The 11,754-nt window shown below is 31.0% G+C and overlaps 1 pseudogene; it reads right to left on the reverse strand.

The window, feature by feature from the left end:
• Nucleotides 1-4,526: 4,526 nt before the first annotated feature.
• Nucleotides 4,527-4,645, reverse strand: LOC118609426 (annotated as a pseudogene).
• Nucleotides 4,646-11,754: the final 7,109 nt, after the last annotated feature.

Genomic DNA, 11,754 nt, shown 5'->3' on the forward strand with positions numbered 1-11,754 from the left:
TATCCTGTGATTTTGAGAAAATGTAATTAAGTTTTATAAAGCTCAGTTTTCTCATGCATAACATGAGAATAAAAACATTTCTTTTATGAGGTTGTTGTGAAGATCATTTGAGATAATATATGAAAACTGCCAACCACTTTATCTGACAATTAAGAGAATCTTAATAAGTGGCACTTAATATAATCATTAATTTTTATTTGTAGATGTGAGATAAAATTTTCTTCAATCATTTGTATTTTCTTTAATAGTGAATTTATATGTGTTGTAATAAATATGTAAATCGATTTAGACAAAAGGTCAAAAAAAAGAAAGAAAAATAATTACAGTTGTTGGCTAGATATAGAAAGCATTCATGGTTAATGACAAATCTCAGGGACACATCGATTCTGACAAATTGCAAATAAGCACAGCTGTTGGAAAGCCAAGGTAAGTGAGCATGTGCCGGAGGGTTTGGTAGGAGGATTGATTCCTGGCTGCAAGGTGTTAATATAGCTCTGAAATTCCTTTGTCAAGAAAAATCCTGTATAATCCTAACATGGGACAAGTTTTTACTAATGCTGCACTTTGACTGATGTTCAAACTTGTAGCTATATTTCTACATAATAGCAGGCCATTTCTATTACAAAGGTAAGGATTATAAGCCACTTTTCATTCTTTGTCTTATTCCCTGACCAAAGGAAAGGATCAGTGTTCAGATACAAATGATTTTTATATTTGTTGATCATTATATACTGCTCAATATCCATATTAATTCTGAGGCAAATGTTTTAAAATTAGAGATATAAAAATTCTATTTGGGAATAGTTTTGACATGTAACGAATATATGTTTATAAAGGTATCACACATATATAGAACTGTGGAATATGGCTGACAGAAGTCTAGTGTCTACTCAACAGAGAAAACCAGATGTTAATGCTGAGAATCCAGCTACACTAATCAAGTAAGTTATGTTGGCCGGGGGGCTGGGGGGGGGGCGGCGGTGATGGAGGAGGAGGGTAATATAACAATAAATAGAAGGTTGTTAGAAAAATAATTTGATTTAGAAATTAAAACAAATAAACAAAATTAATTAGGTCATTATCTGTTCCAACACAAGAAATATAGTGAATGATAGGGAATCCACACACACTACCTGAAAAATGTCAGAGAAAGCTTGCATTTCAAAAAAAGAATGTAGGAACAAAAAAATCTTAACTAGTAATGGAGACTGAGAAAGTAAACTACCTTCCTGTCTTCAATGAGTAAAAAAGTAATAATCAAAAAGAGGGTCAGATTTAAACATTAACTTATACAAAAAAAAAAAAAAAGAAAAAAAATTTCAAGTATCGTATCTGGGGTATAATTTGGAAAGTAGGTCTGAGACTCAAAGAGTTAAATAGTATATATTGGAAATTTATAACAAGACCAGGATAAAATGAGCAACAAGGGTGATTTTTTAAAAATCCAAAAACACAGGCTTAAATATTTTACAGTTTCTCTCCAGAAATTCTTTGATTATAGAACACTCGTTCTCAAAATCCACTGTGCCTAGAAAGCATCTGTGATACTTGATAAAGTTGCAGATTTCTGGGCATCCTCTGCAGAAATTCTAATTCAGTAGGTCTAGAGGAGACTCAGAAATTTATTTTAAATTAACATTAAAAAGTTTTCAAGAAGGTTATCCCTGAAGCTTCAGAACATTTGAGAATCATTCATTAGAAACTAGGGCATGCCTATGCTTTAATTTAGGTAGTCTCAGAATTGGACAGAATAATAGTTTCAAAAGAGAAAAAAACAGTGATAGGAACCACGTGCAATTGGAAGGGAAAGGAATGCTGCCTACAAATCACCCTTAGTTCCTGGTATTGCTAAAAGGCACAAACACACAGATGACAATATTTAGTCTCACAAAGTTGAACTTTACATTTTGGTCACTAAATATTTTTAAGAAATTGTCATATTTTATTGCACTTTCATCTGAAAATACTCATAAAATAATTTTGCTTTACTTTTTAGAAAAAAACTTGTAGCTCATATATTATAGTCAAGTCTTCTGATTCATTTATATATTTATAATCACTTTCCAAACAGAATTTGTTTTGTATGTTCATTTCCAACTTTGCAAACTTAAACTAAATTTCCTATTTCCTGTTAAGTGGAATGACAGACAAAATGGAAGATTCTATCTATCTATCTATCTATCTATCTATCTATCTATCTATCATCTATCTATCTATCTATCTATCTATCTATCTATCTATCTATCTATCTATCTATTGTCTCTCTATCATCTATCTATCTATCATCTCTATTGCCCTGAATCGATTTTGAGAAAGTTAAGATTTGGTAAATCGTTCATGTGATTGTTATATGTCAGAGACATTTTAAAGCAGCTAACCTCATAAGCTTTAATTCTTTAGTTGGTCTTACTGGGTGGTTTCTATTATTACTACCTTTTTCAAACAAAGGAGAGATAGAGAAGTTCTAAGATCACAAAGCTATTAAGTGTTAATCCTTTAATTTCTATTTACATTCAGTCTGTAAAGTATGTGCTCCCATACTACATAAACAATAGAAAAAGAATAAATTAAGCTTAAAAAGTTTAATGAACATTTTGTGTTTAAATAGGACAAAAATGATGAATGAACTAACACATGAAAGATGTTTATTAAGTATAAGTAGATATAGTATTTCATTTACAGGATGATTTTATATTTATCTACTTTAAAGGCCAGTGAAAAGATGCCAGAAAAATAATGAAAGGTATTACTTTGGAACTAAAAAATAGAGAAACAGAAATATAACTGCTGTATATTAGTAAAAATATAAAAAAGAGACAGTTCTGAAGTACTTATTTACCTTACATAAATTATATTTCTCTTCCCTGAGCATCATTACCTAAATTTATACATAGACCAAATTACATAGAAGAAAAACACCAAAAGACAGAACAATTTTGCTTTGAAAAAATTTATCATTTAAACTATTTGTTTTATATAAAATCTACTAGCAAAAGAAGCTGCCTGGGTTAATAATATTTGCCAAGTATTTTTCATGATATGAGAGGCAGGTGTTAGCAATTTTTCATTCAGTACAATATAAATTAGCATAATCAATGAAAAAATATAAAACTGCTATATAATGCCAATTGGGCAGCATCCCTTAGGCTTAGTAATCACAACTAGTTACATAAATCTTTATTAGGAATTATAATTAGGAAACAAAATTTAAATATTGTAGAGTCCCAGTATTTTCGTTCTAAGAATTCATGGGACTCTGAGGCTCAAACAAAACAATGAGGGAGATTTATGACTATCCACATTTGTACCAGTGGATAGAGTAGCCACAGGTGGTAAACCAGATGATTACACATAAACACTGTCTGACATTTTGAAAAGGGAAAATGCATCAATAATTAGAAGCACTGTAGGTGAGTAGCTCCATGCCAGACTAACAGTGGGGTTTGCTAGTACAAAGATAATTGCTGCTGGTGGTATAGAGCACCATGATTGAGAAATGCATGGCGGCAAATTGAAGGTTGGAAAAGATGCCAATTTTGACGTTTGCTTCACTTTATTTTCTAAACATAATGAATATTCAACTGGAAACAAAGTCATTTACTTGCGAATGACTTATAAGGGGGAGTTATTAAATTGCATAAATTTTATAATAAAAAGAAGTTTGGAAACAATTGAATTCCTTCTGTATTTCTACATTTTCTGACTAAGAAAAGTCCCAGTATGATAGAGTCTCATGTTGTAGAACAGAAATTTGGAAGCTACATTCAGATCATATACCGAGTTCTCGGAAATGGAGGTCAATTTTTTTGTTGTTGTTGATTTTCATGTAATGTTGTTGTCATTGATGTCCTTATCTGAATTGTGTTTTGTATTTATTCACCTAACAAATCACATCCCCAAAACACTTCTATTTAGAGAAAAAAGTGTCCTAGGGTACATAGTATGTGAGTGTCCTCTCTCTCTCAGTGGTAACACCAGTTGCCTAGAAATCACAAATAGTTGTGTTGTTTGATTCCTGTGTTATTTAGGTCAGAATGTATCATATCTTCATTTACCCGAGTCATTCTTAGGAGCGTCTCAGATTATCTATCACCATGTACCATAGGATTACTTATTTTCTTGCTTCTCTGTACAAACTCTAACTGGAATTTATTTCTGAACCATTCCTGCCTTTATGATTCTCACTGTTCCTGTTGGAACTAAGTTTCTTGTACCAGAACACCCACTCCTTATCCTAAACCACTTCTCTTAATGTTTTCTTCCCACCAATGCTCTGAGGAGAATTCAGTTCTTTCTAATAATGTTCTTCCTGAAGCATTCTCAGGGTGAGCCTCTTATTTTTCTGCTGTAAATCATGTGCCACACATGGGAGAGGGTGGCTGACTTTATCCTTCTCCATTTCTGTATAAAATTCATCTCTTATTTTTTTAATTTATATTTTTAGGTGAAGCAACCCTTGGTAGACCTCCCAGATTGCAAGAAACTAGGCAGCTTACAATCCCTTATTTTTTTTTTTTAATTGTTTACACCTACAGCACCTGGTCTTCCTAGCTGGTCTCCCATCCAAGTACCAACCAGGCCCGACTCTGCTTACCTTCTGAGATCAGATGGGATCAGGCTTGTTCAGGGGGGCATGGCCGTAGACACATTTATTTCTTATTATAATAACATATTGAGGAAGCAGTATAGAAATACTTACTGAAAAACGAAGTTATTTAAACATTATTTTAAAGGAATCTTTCTTAGGACTTTAAGAATCTATATTATGTAAAACATTACTTCTGAGTAGTAGATGGAAATAGGTTTGAAAGGTAAGAATGTTTTAGATTAAGTGGTAAAAAAACATTGAATACACTCTTCTGTGATTTCTTGGAAGACAGTTACTGTGCCTAATAACATTGTAGCCATAAAAAGAGGATTAAAGACAGAATATTAGGACTATGTGTGTTATTATGAGCTATGTATATCAAGTGATTACAAAAAAGGAACAAGCACAGAAAGCATCTGCTGATTTACAAATAGAAGAAACAGGAATTTGGGGAGAAGAAAAGTTCAGCAATTTGGGAACTTAGAGGATTGGAAGAAGCAAGTACATCTCTATCACCAAAGGAAAAAACGAAAGTGAAAAGCCATTTGAGAAATGGTGGATGATTATAAACTCAGTAAATTTCTCACTCTTTAAAGAAAGGTTGTAGATAAACAAAGCACAACAGCTAGAATGAATCATGCCATATTGCATAAAATTTGGAAACCCAGAATTTAGCTTAATATAGGCACAAATGTGTTTTGAGGTAAGTTAGTATACATGGATACATGATCTAGTTCTGTCCACTGAAGTACCTAAAAGTACCAACACCTTGGCAGCAAGAGCACACAGAGTCCCCAGATCCTGGTTTGTAGCGACATTCCCCAATAAAAAGAATCTACATTTCTAGAGAAATGGCTCATTCTAGTAATAAGGCAAAGAACATCAAAGATTAGTGTGCAGTATCTTGCAGTGCCAGGAAATAAGGAGATGGTAACAAAAAGAAACAAAAGAAAAATATAAATATAATACGAAGAGACACAGGAGCTAATAGAGCTCCAAAGCTGGAACGATTTGAGCAATAAAAAAATTATATAGCATCGAATTATAACCCAAAGTATAAGATAAATATCCATTAGTCCATAATAATATAAATGAATAATTGAATAAATATGGAACATCTAATAAAATTTTCTCCACAAAATAATTCCAAACATTTTCTAAAGTCACTATCCCTCCAGAAGGTAGAGCATAACTTCCCACCCTCTAGGTGTCAAAAGAACAAAGTAACTTTCTTCTAAAAGAGTAATCATTTAACAGTTGAGTAACCTGACAAACACAACCCCAGCCAGGTAATAAAGGTCAACACCAGCAATGATAAATCATATTGATAACGGAGCATATATTATTGATAATAATAAATTAAGGAGAATGACACTTAAAATCTGTGATATTCATTCTTCAAACCTATCATCACTATCTCACCATAAGAAAAATATTGGATTAACCTAAACCAACAGATATTCTTCAAAATATATGACCAGTACTCCTGAAAATGGTCAAAGTCATTAAAAGTAAGGCAAGTCTAAGAAACTTTCACACTCTAAAGAAGCCTAAGGAAACATGACAACTAATGTAACATGATATCCTGGATGGTATTCTGGAACAGCAAAAGGACATTCAGTAAAATGTAAGGAAGCCCAAATAGAGTTTGAACTTTAGGTAACAATAACACATCAATATCGATTCATCAGTTATGACAAATGTACCATAGTATCAATAGGAAAATCTGACCATGATATAAGGAACTCTCTGTAGGAGTCTTGCAACATACCTGTAAATATAGATCTTTTTAAATAAAAAGTTTATTACATGTTAAAAAACAACAAAAAAATAAAAATAACTATGGATTTGAATGGAGACACATAGAACTTCAAGAATTCCAAGTCTTCTGCCTTTCGAAAACAAGTAAATTAATGAGATTTTAAAATACAAGTTTTTATCAACCAAAACCAAAATGAATAAAATTAAAAATAAAAAGAAGTAATTTTGTGTATTTTTAATGCATCTCTTAAATGTCAGCTAGTTTGCATTGAGCAAGCGAAAACACAATAGCAGAAATGAGATCACACAATCAGTCGCAACTCAGTATATTTTAAAATATGTTGTAGTTATTAAGGTTAGAAAGTAACGAGACACTTTCCATTTTTGCAATTATTGTTCATTTGTATCAGCTATATAATATGGTTGTACCTTTGTTTCCTTATGAATTAATGATGAATAATATTAACAGAAATCAAACCTAGAACACAGAAGCTGCCAATATAGCCTGTAAAGTATGAGAAGCTTTCCTTCCTTCATTATATTTTACCTTTATTTTTTATCTGAAGTTTTGTAGGGAAAAAATTGCCAGGTAGATTCTTGAGATTCAGGCTGCCTTTATCCTCAGTGTTTCAATGCAACTACCTTTCAAATTACATACACAAATTTGTGAGTGATAGCTAGATAATGGTTGTGCTGTTTGTGAGAAAGAATATTAAGGGGCTTGCTATTGAGAATATGCAGAGAAGTGAAAACATGAGTCAATAACTTTGCATGATAGTTTTTAAAACAAGAGTCACTTTGAAAATTAACTATATTAGATATTATGTAAGATATTCAAACTTCTGTCTCCTGACTCTGAAAAAACATTTTGGGTGTCTTAGTAAAACTCAGAAGAGAGATGAAGATAAAGACTATGTACTTTCCGTTTACTCTAATTTTTATCCAATTATTCATACATATCCTACCAAAAAAGAAAGAAAGAAAGAAAGAAAGAAAGAAAGAAAGAAAGAAAGAAAGAAAGAAAGGAAGGAAGGACGGAAGGAAGGAAGGAAGGAAGGAAGGAAGGAAGGAAGGAAGGAAGCAAGCAAGCAAGCAAGCAAGCATTTCTTTAGGCCTGCTGTGTTCACAATAATGAGATTCCTGGAAAGAAGAATATCTGGTATATTTTTGCTGAGCTTACTAATTCAGTCCAGACTCCAATAACTGCTGATTATGCATGATCCCATATCTTATAAGAAGCATGTGAAACAGTCTTCATTGTGTTATACGTCTTTTGCTTGGACAAAAGAAAGCAAATGGGCCAATTGCCTTTGGGAATTATAGTCTTGCCTATATATATATATATATATATATATATATATATATATATATATATATACACCACGATTGAATTGGGTACTGAATTTGTAATAATAACATCGACAATAATAAACACTCATATAGTAAGAAAATGGGCCAATTGTCTTTGAGAATTATATTCTTGCTTATATACCAGGATTGAATTTGGTACTGAATTTGTAGTAATAACATCAACACTCGTAGTGCATATTATGTCTCAGGCTCACAATACAACAACTTGATAAAGTATCATTGTTATTATTTTTTCTATTTGCAAAAGAAGAAACGTACACAGAGGATTTAAACTAACTCATCTGCAGTTATCTATAAAGTGGCTAGGCAGGTATTTAAATCTAGTGAGCCTGATTCAAGTGTACATGCTCTTAACCCTCATGATATAATTGATTATCGCATTGAAGAAATCCTAAATATTTTGTTATGAATAGTTTGGTTATATTCTTAGCAACTGGAAGACTTCTATTGTCACTTTGACTTCAAACAAATTAAACCAAATAATGAACGATGGCCACTAGGGACAAACACATTAGTATTCTGAGAGCAATTTAATATAGATTTTTTTAATCACTTTTCAGACCAATATAGCACAAAAAAGATGGACTTTTTAAGTGCAGGTCAGGTACCAGGGATCTAACTGCCATGTCTGACAGAAATTCAATGATTTCAGGCCAACTCAGAATGGACCTATTTCAAAGCTTTGTCATGCTAGAGCGGGGCACACAAAGTTTAATTTTAGTGTAATTACCATCGTTTGTTTTTTATACTCTTCTCCGATCCTCTAGCTTATACACATGTACTTCTGTTCCTTCTTCAGAGACACAGTACTTACATGGTCTATATTTTTCCTAAACTATATGAATATTTATATAAAATGTACAATATAAAAACAAATACCTGCAAGTGGAATTTTGGCTACCAACTGTTGGGAGGAGGAGAGATGCTCGGATGTATTTCTGTTAAAACAAGTTTATTTCCTAGAGCTGCTCAAAATATTAAGTGACTGGCAAGGATGAAATATGTATACTTTATCTCTGGTTAAAAGCATATACTGGCCGTGATTAAATGAGAAAGAACCTTTATTATTCTCTTTTCCTCATTTCATTCAGAATGTATTAGCAGATGGCAAAATTGTGAGCTGTCTCCAACTCATAAATTGAATTGAATGTGACCAAGACAACTCAATTTACCCCTCAGATTGACTAAAGTTCAGACTTCTTTTTTATTGACTGTAGGCCCTTAGAGCATTTACTTTTGAAAATTTGCAATTGTAAATTCTTCTTCTGCCTCTTTGAGATGTAAATCTCTCAACCTCTTGCCAGTTTTACAGCTCAGGAATATCCTTATCTAGAACCTGGGAATCACCCCTTTGCAATATAATTATTGACAAAAATGGTGTCCAACCTTCCAGTCTCTGGGCAAATTAGAAATGCACAAGGCCTAATTATGTTGACCAGTCTCACCTACGTCATCCTCTTAGTATATTTCCACTAGCTCACTCCAACACTTAAGTTTCCTACTTAAATATTATAAAGATGTCTTCCTAATCTCTCTTTTAAGGATTTAGAATTTTAGCTTTTATCTTTAGGTCTATGATCAACTTATAATTAATATTCCCGTATGGTGTGAAGTAAGAGTTAGGTTTATTTTTTTCAATGAGTATATCTAAATTTCTTTATCACTTTTAATATGACTATATTTTTCTTCATTAAATTATATTGGAACATATATTTAAAAGCAACTTGGTGAATATGTGTGCCTGTTTCTGATGTCTCAATTCTGTTGCATTAATCTATATATCTCTTTATGCTGATAGTGTAATATTATAATTATTTTAGCCTCAGAATCAGTTTTAACATCAGTTAGTCTGAGTCCTCAGAATCAGTTTTAACATCAGTTAGTCTGAGTCTTCTAACTTTACTTATTATTTAAAAAGTTTTAGCTAGTTAAGTCTTCTAAATTTCCATATAAATTTTAGAATCAGCTCATTGATTGCTACCAAAAAAAAATTCTACTGAGCTTTTGAATGAGATTGTGTTAAATCTTTACATTAAACTAAGGATTAAAAAAAAAAAAAACGAAAAACATTTAACATGTTGATTTTCTGATGCATAAACATTGTATAGTTCTCCATTATTTGTATATTCTTAAATTTCTCTCAGCACTATTTTATAATTTTATTTTATAGGTCTTTCAATGATTTTGCTAAATATATACTTAAACAATTTATGTTGTTGTAAATTCTATTTTTGAACATTTATTTTTTTGAATTGTTTGTCATAGTGTACAAAAATTTATGTTTTGTGTATTAACCTTGCCTTTACATGACTTTACTAAATTTCATTACTTTTCTAGTAGTTTATTTTTAATCTTTATGGCATTTATTTTTTATCTTGTTTCATAGGTCAAAATAGTCAATATAATATTGAATACAAGCAGTAAGAGCAGATTTTTTTTTTCCTGAATAATAGGGGATAAAAAAAAACATTTAGGCTTTCACCATTATGTCTGCCATTAGCTGTAGCATTTTTGTAGGTACATTTTATAGGGTTAAATAAATGGCCTATTCCCAGATAACAGAGAGTTTTATCATGAACTGATGTGGAATCGTGCCAAATACTTCCTCTCTTTTCATTGAAATGATCAAATGATTCTTTCCTTCATTTCATAAATGTGAATTCTATTGTGTTTATAAAGTTATCACCAATTTCCATTCCTAAAAGAAACTCTACTTTTTCATGATGCATTATTCATCTTTATATACATTTTTGTTTGTTTTGTTAATATTTTGTTGAAATGTCTTTTCAAGATACTGTTCCGAATTCATGTTCATTCATATGCTGTTCTCATGCTCTGGTATCAATATAACACTGACCTTATGTTATTTCTTTGGACGTATTCTGTCCTCCTCTGAAAGAATTCAAGATTAGTGTCAGTGCTTTATTTTTTAAAGAATTTTTTTTTCATATTAAATATACATCAGGTGTATATAAAGAGCCAGTTTTATTATTCCTTAGTCAATACCAGGTGTTAAAATATTTTAAGTAATATCTTTCAAACTGATAGGTGAAAGATTGGACCACAAATTGTTTCATTAGAATTTAGTCATTTGTAAGGTGAACTAGGTTTTAAATACGTTTATTGGCTATCACCTTTGTGTTGTGATGTACTTCGCAATATTTTGCCTACATTTATTGAACTAATTGTGATTTTTTATAATTATAATATAAATAATTTACAGTCATATAGCTACATAAATTTTATGTATCATTTGTCTGACAGATATTCTCTATAAATCTGTATATTTCAGTTTATTTTATTTTTAGGTAATAGAAATTTCAAATTTGTTTGTAATCAAAAGTCGATTTTTTTAAAATTGTTTTTATAGAATTCGAATCAACTAAAAATAAATTGCTTTTATAGAATTCAAGTCAACTAAAAAGGTATTTCTCAAATTAGTATTATAATATTTAAATGTTAGTCCACTTATTTGTATATTATAGATATGCACTATACATTAGTATTCATGTTTATACTTATATTGTGTCTATCTATCTAGACACAATATAAATATGTCTTCACATTTATTTTGATTAATTTTAGAATTAGTGAGACTATGACACCACTGAATATACTGTATAAGTTTATAATTTTCAAATTAATTCTACATATTATAACTGTTTGCAAGGTTCTTATTCTTTTACTTCTCAGTGAGCCTCTTTTATTTCTCCCTGAGCCTTAATGCCTCTGCCCCTAAGAAAACCAAATATCCTACTACGGTTTCATCAGGGACTGGATTATTAGTGTTTCTGTCTTTCGTTATTTCTAAGATACATTCAGAAGAATAAAAGCTTAACAATTATTAACCAAGTTACTTGATAATTTTTAGAAATGAAATTTAGTGATAAAATAAAAGAATAAAAATTTCTTCCATTTAGTGCAAGTCTCAATAGCATATGTGACTAGTATGACAAAACTGCTTATGCTATGCTGAAGCATGTTTACACTGTAAACTTAAACATACTTAGTAAGACTCATTTTATGGTATTTAA

Source organism: Rousettus aegyptiacus, unplaced genomic scaffold, assembly GCF_014176215.1.
Source record: "Rousettus aegyptiacus isolate mRouAeg1 unplaced genomic scaffold, mRouAeg1.p scaffold_m13_p_11, whole genome shotgun sequence".
In the NCBI taxonomy this organism is placed as follows: domain Eukaryota; kingdom Metazoa; phylum Chordata; class Mammalia; order Chiroptera; family Pteropodidae; genus Rousettus; species Rousettus aegyptiacus.